The 15,136-nt window shown below is 43.1% G+C and overlaps 1 protein-coding gene across 1 annotated transcript in view; it reads left to right on the top strand.

Moving 5' to 3' along the window:
- Positions 1 to 355: 355 nt before the first annotated feature.
- Positions 356 to 15,136, top strand: part of strbp (spermatid perinuclear RNA binding protein) — a 72,722-nt gene continuing 57,941 nt past the window's right edge. Inside the window, exon 1 of the mRNA XM_031855419.1 lies at positions 356 to 1,874. The gene's annotated coding sequence lies outside the window, so the exon portion shown is untranslated. The remainder of the gene's footprint in view (positions 1,875 to 15,136) is intronic.

Raw genomic sequence — 15,136 nt, 5'->3', positions numbered from 1 at the left:
CACACACACACACACACACACACACACACGGGGGTGCGGGAGATCAAATCCATATATTATGCAAAGTATATGTATCTTCTGCACCAATCTGTTTTCGTCAGTCATTCTCTTCTTCCTCCCGGCTGCACCGTCGTACCGTTCACCGTACAGGTGCGCGCCAGCAGCGGCTCGAGCCGCTCCGCCAATTAGGATCGCTGAGCGTGACCACGTGAACAAATCCCGTTGTCTAAATTCCCGTTCGGCGGCGAGCAGCTCGGAGTGAGTGGCAGCGCTGAAAGCCACATTGGAGGAGTGGGGAAGTAATATCAGCAAGCCGAACGGGAGCTGTGTGCAGGTAAATTGCTTTTTTCCCCCCGGCTATACACTTTACGCGCCCTCATCCCCTCTTTGGGTTTGGGATGCGGTTCAGATGTTGGGGGATCTGGGACGGGGGGTCTTAAATTACATTTGCCGTCGTTTGCGGGTAAATCTCCGGTCTCCTCCGATCCGCGGACAGGACAAACAGCCTCATCGGCTGGTCGCGCTGCACCGTCTGCGCATTGAAACTGAGCCATCCCGCTCCTCCCTCCCTCTGCCCAACCGTCTCTCGCAGGCGCGCGAGGCTATTGATAGTTGACAGAAGCCTCGTAATCCCTGGCTGATCTGGCTGACCGGCCACAGCCATTTGCGAAAACAGGAATGTTGATTGAACTTTATTTTGCTTCGAGATTTGTTTTAATTGGTAACGCCCGCGTAGATTGACGCCGTGCAGGAGGGGAGCGGGGGGGGGGGGCTTCTTTCGGCGCTGCACGCAACCAGGCGAGCAGAGGCAAGCTTTTATTGCTGAATTATTTATAAGACTGTCTGGGACTTGGAGAGAGAAATGCTTCTCTTGAGAGGGAGTCAAGATATATTCCTAGACTCTTTTTAATCGGGATTTCTCCCCATTTCCACTTAAATGTCCACTTTTTTATTTTAATTTGACAAATTCAAATTATAGACTAGGTTGATTATAAGGCCGTGCGTTTCTTTTTGTTTTGGCAAATAAATCTAATTAAGTGCTGACAGGATTAGGCGAAAATCCAATTAGCAGACCATCAGAAAATGACTAAATCAAGCTGTTCAGTCATGACTCGCGTATATGAAGTAATACGCATAAACTCTCGATAGTCTGATTTTAGCTTTTCAAATGGTAGACTGATCTAATTTCTCTTACTCAGCCAATATCACTGCAAATTAAATATCTTTTGAGTTTTGGACTGTTACATAATAAGCGCTCTTGACTTGTAATGTTGCATTTGTCACAATTTTCTGACAGATTACAGCCTCGATTTAACGATTGATAAGGATTAATCTGAAATAAATGTATATTGACAGGTTAATTGATGGCGAAAATAATCAATATAGTCCCAAATGTAATTAGATTAGACGCACTAGTGAGTAACAGCCTTTTCTACAGCTCTATTGTCTATAGATCTGCGGTTGTTTATTTCACTGCCACTCCTCTGCTCGTCTCTAATGCTTCCTCTGGAAAAACAAACAAACAAACGAATAAACAATTAAATAGACGCATTTGCCCAGCTATATTTCTGCCTTTTCGCAGCCCTACTCCACCGGAATGAATCAACTCAGTCCGCACCTGCGCACTCGCAGCAACAGCCGTCTCTAGGGAATCTCGCCCCTTTCTCTTGTCTCGTGCGAGAGCGGAGAAACCAGCAGGCGGCTCGCGCTCGCTTCTCGTGTTTGTGAAGGCGCGAGCAGTCCGACTTCTCCTCGTTGCGGCTGGACGGGTGACAGCTCAGCTCGGCTCTCTCATTTTGTCGGATTTTCGCCTCTTTTGGATTTCTAATGTTTTGGTTGCAGTGACGGAATATCGACAACTTATTGCTAACACCGTAAGTTGCTTGTTATTTTATTTCCAGCTCTGTTTTTTTGTCCATTTTACGAGGGTTTTGCACGCATGTTCAGCGCTGTCACACCGAAGGCAGAAGATTCTCGGGAGTTTTGGCTCATTTCGTTTATCTCTTGGTCTGTAGAGTTGGAAATGTCTCGTCCATGCTTTTGCTTTGTTTTCTTTCCCCCCCGTGGCAAGAACAAAAAGAGGAACTCTGCACGTGATGAAACGTTAACTTTCCTCGTGTCGTGGGTCCACTGTGTTTCCAGTCCGCGTTTGCAGGACGATGTTTTGTTGAATTATCCTGCGAAGAATAAGATTTAGGAGACGAGGGGTGGCGGGTTGACTGTAGCTCATCTTTTTAAAGCAGGTGTCTGACGGACCACTTCCGCACTGTGCTGCGAGATATATCGATTGTATGAGAACCCATTGGGGTCTATTTTAATCATTTTCTCCAACTGGTGTTCGGCTATTAGAGGTCCTGCTAGTGGTTTATTCAGTAGCCTTATTAGTTGTATTTTTCATGTTCAGTATCTTATTTTCATTTCCTCTTTTTAACCCACACGAGGCACTGTTTAGGGAACCAAAAGTAAAGTACTGAAGCACCGTGGTTCATTATTGCGGTTATTTCCTCATACAATATACTGTCGCTGTTTTGTGTGTGTGTGTGTGTGAGAGAGAGAATGTGTTTGTTTCTGTGCGTGCGTTCATGCATGCGTGGATTGTCGGTGAATGACAGTGAGTGAAAGAAATCCCGAGCTGCCCTCTGTTCCCGCTGAACCAGCTCGTCTGCGTACCCAAACCTGTTAAGTAGGCCAGTCTGTAAACGAACCCCGTATCTACAAAAGACACAGAATAGTCGGTGTGCAAAGGTCTTCACGGTTGCACAGTTTGTCCTGTCATGCAACACTTCCCCCTCAAACAGTTCCTCTTGCTGCTGAAGCAGCATTATTGCAGATTTTGGCATCATTTCGCAGTCTTTTTTTGAATGTGTGGACAGGTTGTTTTTGTATTGACCGGCTAATTTGAGCTGCATGTGGTCTCTGCCGTGGTCTATTGGTCTGTGCTGGTTTCAGGAGTTTTATCAGCGCTCTGTGCCCGGTGCAGGGTCTCCAGGCTTGACTAATAGCCTGTTGCCGGTTGGTTTATTTTTGTTTGCTCCACCCTGTTTCATGTGTGCAGGTGTCCCTGTTAGCACACGCGGCCACACCTGCCCGGGTTAGATAGCAATGTGGGGTGTCTTTGTTTGTAATGCCCGGCCCTTTCTTCGGATAGAGCTGATTTCAGTGGAAACGCCATATAGTGCTCCTCTCGTGCTGCGTACTGTACAGTGGACTCAGTCAGAGAGAGAGAGATGGAGTAGCTTCATCCTTGCTTTTTTAAGTATGAGTGACTGGCAGTGATTTTGCAGTGTTGCGTATTTTCTTGTGTGCGTTTGTGTCTTCTGTGATGGACAAGTATCCGGTGGCAACTTACCAAATTGAGCAGAGCACCAGGGATAGAGCAGGTTGAGAAAGTGTGTGTGTGTGTGTGTGTGATCCAGGCCCCCATGAGCACTTTCACAGACTCGTTCTCATAAGTATTGACTTTGCAGTGAACTCTCTATATCGGTATGGATGAGAAGTAGGGAGAGAGAGAGAGAGAGCCTAATATTGTATGTTGCTTTGTCTCTGTCAGTACTTCTCTCTTCAAGCATCTCTTGGTATTTCTTATTTTTATTTTTAATCTAAATTTTTGGAGGAAAATGTGACACAGTATTTTTTTTCTTTCATTTTGGCATCTCTAGTCCCGTTTTTCCCTTTATCCTCTTACACTTATAAATAAACCCGACGTACATTTTAGTCCTAGATCTAGTGCATTATTTGGCTTTTTTTTTTTTTTTTTTTTTTTTTTTCCAAACATTCTATATTTAGCTTTTGGTGTTTGATCCTAATTTTCAAACAGGTGATTGAAGCACAATGGATTTGAATTGCTCCATTGGGTTTTCGAAATTGCTTTAATTTCCACCAATGGAACTAACTTGGGCCCAGATTCTCAGATTAAGGACACATCGGTACACTGAGCATGCATGGCGAAGACAAACGCAAACACACACAGGAGACACAAACCAGAAAAACACGGTTTTGTCAAGTAAATTTGTTCCAATCTATTACACACTCAGTCAGGTTAAAAAAACAACATTTAATTTATTTTCAAATCAAGTCCATTAGGTTTTATTGACATAGCCCAATTACAAATTCGCCTCCAATGGCTTTACAATTTGCACACAACACCCTGAGATCCTCCATTCTGATGAAGGAAAGAAACTTTTAACAGGGGGGGGGAGAAAGACACCTCAGGAAGAGTGAACAGTTTTACTTCCTGACTTGGCTCTTTCAAATCCACCCGTTCTATGTACGCCTGGGAGCGGTGCACCTCGGCTGCTTGGGGTTCTGGTTTGCTTTAAGTCATGTTCTTGGTTCGACCGGCTTAGAATCTCAGTTGCGGAGGACTCCCAGTCACAGAAGCGTCACGGGACGTCTCTTTTCTCTGCAGAGTGAGTGTTCCAGTTGCCCATCAGCGAAACACGAGTCCACTCACCAGTTCTCAGATTCAAGCATACAGCAGCACATTTGAGAGTTTTCATCTGGCTGGGAAATGTAGCCCTAATCCAATTGGCTGGAGCTTTAGTAAAAGCTTTCCTAATTGGCCCGACAGGGGCAGCTGGCTTCCAAGGTTCCAGTATAAGCACAACAGGGAGTTGGGGGAGCGTCCCAGTGGTGCTGTGGTGCAGGAGAGACTGAACAAAGGGCAGATAGCAGAGAGAGCGTGTGCTACTGTTTTGAATATTCCCTCCACATGGCAATATAAAGGAAGGATCCATCCAGCTGACTATCTCAATTTCAACTGTGTTATTTGCCAAACACATGCAAATACACACATGCAAACACACACTACCCTCACATTCCATCTGCAGGAACAAGGATGACTTTTGTCACACAAACATGTTTGAGGAAACACCAACTGGAAGCCAACTGGTTGAGGAACAACGCCATTAACAGAGGAATATTGACCGTGTGTGTGTGTGTTGTTACAAGAGGAAGAGTGGTTCTTTGCTGCTACGTATCAACATCCACTGTTCCTGTTTCCTTTCACCTCACCGTGGAATCCAGGAATAGCTCAGAGTGACAGAGACAAGAGATGAGAGAGAGAGAGAGAGAGAGAGAGGGAGAACAAAGAGGGACTGCCAGACAGATGGAGGCAGAGAGTGTGAGAGATGGCCATGTAAGGTTTCCTGCACCACACACACACACACACACACACACACACACACACACACTGAACCTGAAATGAACTGTTCAGGGTTTGGTTTTCTCAAGTCACCGTTAACTTGAACTTTGGCTTTGTGTGGCTGCTTTACAATGAAACAAAGGGAGCCTTTAGCACCAGATGCATTGGGGAATGTGTAATAGTAGTGAGTTCCTGCTGAGGATTGGCTGGTTTTCTTTGCGTTCTCACTTTATTTATCCACTCCATATAATTAATTAATTTCCCATTAGGCCTATAAAGTTGACAAAGTTGGTGCTTAACTAGGTACAACTTCGTTCTTCTCAATACTCAAAAACTCTGTTTCCTTTTTCGTGCACACACACACAGTGTGGTTATGCATTCCTGCGGGGAACTAACACAATCTTATGTGGATTCTCTATTAAGTAATTGTGTTAATATCATTTTAGTGAAATTGATAATTGGAATTAATGCAGCTGTTGCACACATGTTCGTCCTGTCATACATTTTCCTCAAGAGATGGAGAAAAATATATAATACATAAATATGAATAGTTCTTTCATTAGCAAGACCAGTGAAAAACAAATGACATGCCGTGAGAGCGTGTTTACCGTCATTGCTTTGCACAATGAATTAAAAATCCAATAGTGACGTATTTTAAGGGAAAATGCTCCAGATGGCCTTTTAAACCACTTCATGTTGGTTTACGCAGAATCCTACGAAGTGAAATGAAGAACACATTTTATCATACTGACCCTAAAGGGGAAATAATGTGAGAAAACCACACACACCTAGTCAGGTTACATTACATTTGAGAAATGAGTTGTATTGTTAAAGCATAGTTAGCAGTACCACAACAGATGTCTCTGCACTAATTGCGTCATTTCAACATGTTTTTAATACCACATCTTTAACATTATTGACGAGGTAATGATCAGACAGTAAACATAGGACAAGGTGTAGATGGGATTAGTGCCACAGTGGAGGTTATGAATGTATTTATTATGAATTTTCAGATCTTTCCTGTCTCATTTTTGCTGTCAATCCCCACTTTATACTTGCATCAGATAATCTGTCAAACTCAACAGAAAGTCAAGCAGACGGGAGACCATGGGAGCCCTCAATGAAACGCATGCAAAGAAGTTAGTTGAGGATGTGAAAGGAGAGAATTAGTTTCATTCAGTTTACACTTCCCCAGTTACTCAATATCTGGTTACTGTATATATACCTATGATGGTAATAGCTTGACTTGAATAATAAGCTGACAACCCAAACCCCTTTTCTCTCTGAGACCTTTGTTGTAATAATCAAAACTCTTTAAAAAAAGCAACACTAGACTGTTTACATGCCAAGAGTATAGTTCCAAGATGAAGTATTACTTCTCCCTCAGTGTAGTACGACAACCTTGACATATTCTTTTACATTATTATTACGACATTCAGCAGAAGGCCTTCCTCTGGCTTCAGCAAAAATGATGAGCGTGCATGTACACACACACATCCACTGAAGGAGTGAACGACCGGGTGAGGGAGAATGTCCTGGGTTTTGGCGGTTTGGTATGGAGGGCCCATCTGCTCTGTCACTCATACTGTGACTCACTGAGTGTCACCTCTTCGCTCACACGCTGACAGAAACATGTAATGCATATAGTGTACACATGTTGATAACTTATTTGCACAGACCCCATCCAAACTCTGAGCTCTCTCTCTCTCACACACACACACACACGCAACCTTACAACCTTACCCTATCCCCCTCCTCTAATGTCCCGGCTCTGCTTACTGCCTCAAACAGAGCTTAGATCAGGGACCCGCTCTGATGTAGACTTCCTGGAAGATCGGGCTATTTATTCAAAACCAAAGCAGATTATGTCTGGACTGAGACTGGAGGGCTTCCAGCTGGAATCCCAGTATGGTTTTAACAAATTTGGTTGAACCAAACCACCGTCAAGGTGCAGCGGGGCAAGGCAGTCACCTCCATGTGCTCCATCAAGCGGCTGGAGGCTTGTGGTTGCACTGGGATGTGTTTGAGCCTCCTTGCTGGCGCAGCCGTGGCTGTTTTTCGATTGGAAATCTCATCACCTCGCCAATCGCCAACGTATGAAAGGCTGTTTGTCGATCACAGTGTGACATGTTGCGTTTATGAGCTTCATCTGTCCCTCCATTCCTCTTCCTTATTAATACATTAGAGCAGATGAAGCGTTGTTGGCTACAGATTTTCCATAACAACTAAAAAAAACACTGCCAGCTCTTGTTGTAAGTTAGTCGTAGCTGTTAGTGCCTTGAAAAACATAATCCAGCTCAATCTGTCTTAATCTGCATTCGACAACAAACGGTGCTAAAAATTGGTGGATGGATTTATCTTCTAATGCAAAGAAGCACTTGTTTCCATCACGTAGATCTGAAGTAGCCACCCTAGCACCATCTTTTAGGGTTATACTGACACTCTCTTCACACTTTTAAACCTCGTCATTAAGAACTGCAGTCACGCATGTCTCCATTAGACCCATCTGAAGCGGGCGTTTGTGCTGCTTTGAAAAGGAACTCGCAAGAAAAAGTCTTGGGACCAATTTGAGTCCTTCAGCACACTTTGAGAACACAGGCACGAGATGGAAAAGGGAAAAGCTATATTTGAATTGCATCTCTGGAGAAATGAGTTAAAAAGACGATTCCCTCTAAATAAATCTCAATGATGTGTGTGCACGCACGTGCCTGCAGGCATCTATCTATCTCTACTACAATGACCCAGTGACCGGTGTTGGCAGATTAATTGCTGCTTTCATGTTAAGCTGTGGCGTATCACCCCCTAATTGGTAATGGAGATTATCGGTGAGAGGCTGCGTGTGTGTGTGTGTGTGTGTGTGTGTGTGTGTGTGTGCGCGCGTGCACAGGGGTGTGCCAGATTTCTTTATCTGATTAGTGAGTTTATCTAATAAAGTAGGATTTATCGGATTCTTGTCTCTCCTCTGCGCACACACACACGCACACACACACACAGTCTGCAGAGCTCCATTCATGAGGAAATGGTGGTGCATATTGTAATGCCTTTACTAAGTACTCAGACCTCTACATGACTTCTCCTTTAAGGCTTGAAGCTAAAACGTTTCATCGTTGTCGGTGCTGAGACGATTTGTTGTTGATTAGACAATTGACATAAAGTTAGTTTTGATAGCTGATTAATAGTTTAAATGTTTTATGAAGTAAAAACTCCAAAGATGCATTTATTACAGGTTCTTAAATATGTTTATAAATGGAATACCCTTTTGATTTTTTTGGCTCAGACAAGAGAAGCTACATGAAAGTCCTTTATTTATTTTTTAGACAAAATGACAAATTATTAATCACACCAATAGAGTATCAGCTACAGCGTTTAACCTGGCCAATACTTACTAATTTCATCACTTCAGTACTCTGAGTATATTCTCAAGTGATAAGTCAATTTCACTTTCCCTGCACATCAGCAACAATATGAAACAACAGTTTTTTTATCCTTAAAAATCGTTAAAATATATAAATACACACTATGTACAGCATCAGTGACTGTAAACTGATGAAAGTGTATACATGTATGTGCTACTTCACGTGTAGAATATATATGTTATATAAAGATATTACTGTACAGTAGACACACACACACACACACTTGTGTCATATGCCTCAGAGCTACTGGGGTGTGTCCACCCGTGTTTGTTGTGCCTGGGGATGATGGGGATAAAAAGGATGCAGCAGAGTAAAACACACACATGTATATGCCTGTGAGCAGACACGTAGCAGAGAGCTTCACCATATTTCTCCTGAGATCCTTTGGAGCGACATCAGTCTCACTCCAGCACACACGATTGCCAGCCTGACTTGCGTATGCGCAGCCACCACTCAGCCGTGTGTGTGTGTGTGTGTGTGTGTGTGTGTGTGTGTGTGTGTGGTGAAAGGAAAGACTGAGGAGCAAGAGGTGTGTATAGTTGTGTGCCACACTCACAAACGTCCTTTTTTTTTTTGTGTGGAACTAAACCTAAATTCATGACTATTTGTCATCAAATTATGATGTTAATGTATTTCAGTAATCTTTTTTCAGTGATGACATTTATACTTTTTACTGTAAATGTGGTTTCTCACGTTTCTGTGTGCCTCAGTGGAATGCGTCTCACACACACTTTGCACTCCGCTGTGGGTTTCATGTGTAGGTGGGGAGAGTAAGAGCCACATGAATACACTAAATACATAGAAAGTGATAGAATAATGATACGGATAATAGTGAGATAAGGAGCTTTGTAAATACGTAGTGTTTGTTCAAGAACAGTCTCTCGACTGATAGAAACCACACATCACGCTATAGCTCCAACATGCACGGTGACCTCGTGATTGGACCGACTTGATTGGCGGGCTCGTAAAGAGGTCAAAGTTTAGCTAAAGCAAACAAACATCACGCTCCTCCGCACCATCAGACTCGCACCAACCACTTGCAGTACTTCTCCTAGCTTTCGTCTGGAGCGAGTGTGGGCACAACATCGTTTTTATCAAGCGGGCACCTTCCTTCACAAATGACTCACTGACTCAGAGACACGACACCCTTAAAAAAGGGCTCCCTGAAACACCCCCGTCTGTTCCTTAACCTCAGCACACCCAGTCACATTACGCCGATGTCGTGTCATGATCTTTCCAGCACGAGCTCCAACGGCAGGAAATTGCAGCGCCAGAGAGTTCTGACAGTAAAAGCCCAGTAAACCTCCGCTAAGAGGGCCAAACTGTGCTCGGCTCATAAGTGATAAAAAAGAGTTCTGATGTGTCGCTGGAGGCCTCTAGTTATCAGTAAATTAAAATTGAGGCCTTAAAAAAACGGGGCCAGCGTAGCGCTGCTAAACAGGAGAGATGTGATATGCTGCAGCAAGAGGCAAAGATAACAATGCAAAGACCGTGATTCACGACTACGTGTTGTTTAATCACAGAGAAATATGTCTTGCATTGCTCAATAAGTCATACAGAGTTTACAACAAAACGTTGTTATCAAGCCGCTCATCTGACCCTCAGGAAACCTGCTCCAAAGCAGAGAAGAGATCTTCCCGTGTGGTTTCCTGTGAGTGCTTGTATCTGAGGGAAGAGGCCTTGTTCTGTAAGGAATGATGCAATAATATACTGTGAGTTGTGTTATGTTGTGTGACTCATAACATGGACCATTTGATCAAACCATGCGTTTAATGGGGTGCTGAGACTCGCTGTCTGCAACTCCCTATGAGATAATGCATGTTGTGCAGCTTAAATGTTATTTGCTGCTTTTGACAAATGTAAAACTTTGGAGAACTTTAAAATATTAGGTTTAGTTGGGGATGTTTGCTCTCCATGGTGCTGAATATCTCTGTCGTATTGAGGACTTAAGCCGTGTTTATAGTTGCTCGATGTCAAAAATACATACGCACCTCAAATCTTTTTATTACAACAGTTGCTGTTCATTGGCCGGTTACGTGGGCTGGCTGGCTGCTCAGTCATGTTAGTCCTCAGTGTTTGTAGTGTGTCCTTGATCTGCTCCTCTCTGCTGTAATGTCGGGCTTATTGTCCAAATGGCTCGGATCCTTGATGCATGCGTTTCCATGCTACTCAGGGTTACTTTAGCGTGGTATGTTATGTCATACATCCCATACCTCAGACCAATGACTGTTATTTAAGAATCTCCTGGTATTTGTTAGTTTCATTTCTTAACTGACAATATTAAGTCATTTATTGGACCACTTTATTCTTTTTTTTTTCTTTTTTTTTTTTTTTTTTTAAACGAGTATTTCAGCATGAATTTTGTAAATGGTAAATATTTTATTTTTTTTTTTAATACATTTTTTAGAAAAAATGCATTTCAGTTCTATCTGCGTCCACTTATAATAAAGTGTTATGTGCTATTTAATTTTTTGGAGCATCACACGGCCTGTCATATTCATGCAATGAGCAAAAGGAGAAAGAAACTCCGAGCTGGTTTTGTATAATTAGGTGAAATATGATATTGAGCGATGCAGGTGGAGGCTGGCGATCATTTTGGAATCCGTGCCAGGATTCTATTTCCTGCTGGCGTGCATCGCTATCGTGGAACCGTAGGTTGCTTAATGATGGAGAGAAGATGTAGACCCAGAGGGGGCGTGTGGGGAGAGAAGCAGCAAACGACTTTCAGGGCACGTCGGGGAGGGGGGGGGGGGGTTCCCTCACCAGCAGAAGAGCTACGAGCCAATCAGAGTGAGCGAAACGTCCCCTTCGGGGAAACGTCGGTTTCAGGATGCCAAAAGACAAGGCTGTGAAATGCGTTTCAGTATTTGGGGTCTGATCATGATGGACTATCGGTATGTGGCTTCACTCTTTTATTCATATGCTTCCTGCCTCCAGCCCTGATCCTTTGGCAGAATGTCAAACAGGGAGAGGGAGAGGGGGGGGGCTTGAACCTCAATAGTAATTATTTGTGACTCAAAAGTGAGAAAATATATTTAGATTGTTGGTTTTTCAAGGCGAGATAATACAGTTGTATCTATTCTCGCCATCGCTCTGCATCACTCATGATTATTTGATCGCTGCGACAGATTAGTGAGCTTCTGCTTGTTGCTCCTTTTTAATTAGTGGCTCTATACCTTTAGCCTCCTGTGCTGTCTGCTTTGTGGTGATATTGGCAGTTTAACAGTCTGTATTGGCGTGATATTAGCCAAGTGATGGCATGTTAAATACTTTGCGTGTCCATCATCTCTTCCTCTAAACATTGCAATTACACAGCAACCATAACGGGCACAACACACATAGATCCGTCAATGTATGTGTTAACCAGCATTGCTAGATATGCAGTGGTTCTACACAACACGTATAAACTAATGTTAACCAGCCCGATGTGTAACGTCAGACCGTGTGCTGAATGAACAGAGGACAGAATTACATTTCTTCACTCTGTGTGGTGGCAGTCAGACTTCAGACTTGGTCTGTGGATTACGTGTCGGCTCTACTCTAATCAGTTTCTATTTGCTAAACTGTGTCCGATAAATGCACACACAGGTCTGTGAGCACCATGCATGTCGGAGATGGTGGTTTAAGGAGGGAACCTGTTTCTTTAAGAGCAAAGTCCCAGTAAAGATGGAAGGTTTTATGAATGTCTTTATAGTTTTAATGCATATGGACTTTAAATCTTTCGGTAAAGTGGATTCTAAACGATACACAGCAATGTTTTCTGTCAGAAACATACAGCGGTTTGCTAAATTGTTGCTTTGACTGAACTAGTACGGAGGTGCTGAAATAAAAGGAAATAAATACACATGTTTTATACTTGTGGCGTTCAGCTCACAGTCTCAGGGCTGTGGTGCAGTAGTTATACAGAATTATCATGGACACACTCTCATAACAATATATTTCATTGCAAGGCAGAGATTTTTATTGTCCCAGTAGTTCAAAAAAGAAGCTTCTGCGTTAGTTTGGTGCATTCTTGTCGGTTACATTCGAGTATTGAGCAATGTTTACAGTATTCAAATGCATTAAAAGACTATTGACTATGAATGTTACAGAAAAATGCCATCAATAAAAGGTATCAAACACTGTACACTTCAATATCAACGTTTGTTTTAATTAACAACCATGAATATTGCTTGAATTAAAAGTTCTTGAATTGTACATGTCTGTAATGGCTGAGAGATGAAATTTCAAGTGTTTGAATTCACAGTAACCGTAAAGCTTTTAAGGTTTGTCAGCTCACAGCAAACACACAATCACAATAAAACATTTTCAATCTCCCACTAATGCATAAAAACACAGAGAAGGCTTACAGAGCCACACAGTGCTTCCCTCAGTGACCCCGGCTATTTCTTTGCTGTCAAAGATCTACTGTAGCAACACTGTAGTGCAGTGTTTCCTCAGCCAAAGGCCTCCACATGTCCGGGGTAATATCGTGTTTTATGTTCATTAGGAAAAGGCTCTCTCCGGGCCCTCGCTTTATGCGACTGCAGAGCACCACTGCACCATTAAGATATGAGTTATTCAACACATAAGTATTTCTCCTGTTCCCTTCCATTAAAACACGCCGACGCCCCCGTGCCGTCACATGTACTCTCCGGTTCACAAACGCATGATTTTCTCCGTTTTCCACAAATACAGCAGGTGGTTTTAGATGCAAAGACATGGAACCCTGGAGGACTGCTGCAGTGCGCTACACATGCTGTAGTCAGCGCAAAGCTATTTCTGTTGCCCCCCCCCCCCCCAGCCAAGAAGCAGCCCTGCCCATTTCAGACCCAACCCTGCTGCAGGTTAATCCATCGAGGCCTTGAGCTTTCTTAATCATTTTAAGCCTCTGGATGCATTTTAAGTAGCTCTATCCAGGCACATGAATGCATGAATTCATGGTGGAGATTGACTAATCAGCACATTAACAAGAAATATTATGAAGGAGCGGAAACATGGCGAAGTGAAAGGAACAAAGAGGTGAAGGTTAGCTTGATCATAAGCAGTAGATTGACCTTCACCAAGAACTTATTTGCATAATTCTCCCATTATTGCTTTCCGTTGCAAAAAAAACCCTGACATGTGACTGTTTGAGTTAAAGAGTAAATACACAGGTGGGGATTCCCCGTGTGCAGGAGCGCTCCCACAGTCATCTAGATGTACGACTCTGGCTAACACAGTACGTACAGTAGCCTGATGAATAGTCTGCACAATAGTTGGTATGCTTACAGCGGTCTTCATCAATAAAGATTTTAGTTACTGCTCAGAATTGCTGATCCGCGCACTTCTTATGGTTTATGGGTTACTCTTATAGCTGCGGTGTTACTGGGGGAACAGTAAAAAAAACACACCAGCAGACCAGGAAATATTTGGTGCATGGGATTACACTTCATAGATTTAAAAACTGTGAAGATGCTTCACAGCGTCTTTGTAATTTAGAGTCTGTCTCTAAAAATAGTTCCAACTTCGAAAATACTTCAATATGGTTGGTTTTTGTCCAGTTATGTAAACAAATCATCTTTAATCCTCCGATCACAGTAGCAGCGGTTAAGCAGATACAGATCGTAAGAGGAAGATTTTTTTTCAGGAGAAGTTTGAAAACGGCGTTCTGCTCACATTTAGCTGAGCTGTTTCCAGGTGCACCACGCAGCTCTTCGATGGGTAAGGAAAGCGTGGACAGGAATAGAAGAGGTGCTGAACATGCAAAGAAATATTTGAGTGGAGATAATCTATAAATTATAAGAATGAATGATATGTGGGGAAAAGTCCTGATGGAAGGAGGAGAGACCAAGGACAGAATGTCTGGTGTGCAGAGCAGTGTGTGACCGATCGGCCACGGACAAAATAATTGAGTAACTTAACATCAATATTGCTGTAAATTAGTCTTTGAATTAACCGAATTAAAATGACATTAAAGGAGCAGGCTATGGAGGCCCAGTCAATTACCAGAAAGGGAGAACGCAATATCACATTAACCAGTGACTGATCTTGTGATAATAACACAGACTGTGTTATAATATAGGAACTCAAGTTCATACATTCTTCTTATTGCTACAAGGTTATCGGTCCGTTATCATCGGTGCGTCGCACTGCTTAACTGCTGGGTAATCAAATGTAGTATGACTGGATTGACATGGCGATGTAACACACACCCTGTTTCATTCACCCGTTTGGTGATAGGATGTGTTAGAGATGTGTCCTTACAGAGCGAGAAGAGAGAGACGGTGAAAGAGGAAGGGAGGCAGAGAGGAGGGTTAATTGCGAGAGGGGAGAACTCGGGAGCAGAACGGGAGAGAGAGGAGAGAGTATGTGACGAAGTCGAGGCTCTGTTTATTAGCAGAGGTACGAAGGGATGAGGGTGTAAACGGAGGAACTAGTGGAGAGGAAAGGGAGGATCGATGGGTACATAGATGATGGATGGATGGATTAGATAAACAAATACACAGAACGGATGTGCACAGAGATGCCTCTCAGCGAAGGTGAAGAGAGAGAGACTGACTTCTGCTTCACACTGATAGCACAGACAGAATCAATGTGAAACCTCTCTCTCTCTCTC

Source organism: Anarrhichthys ocellatus, unplaced genomic scaffold (genome assembly GCF_004355925.1).
Source record: "Anarrhichthys ocellatus isolate YVR2014 unplaced genomic scaffold, GSC_Weel_1.0 scaffold16, whole genome shotgun sequence".
Lineage (NCBI taxonomy): Eukaryota > Metazoa > Chordata > Actinopteri > Perciformes > Anarhichadidae > Anarrhichthys > Anarrhichthys ocellatus.
The sequence above is the reverse complement of the archived record's forward strand: the minus strand, read 5'-3'. Positions and strand labels throughout refer to the sequence as shown.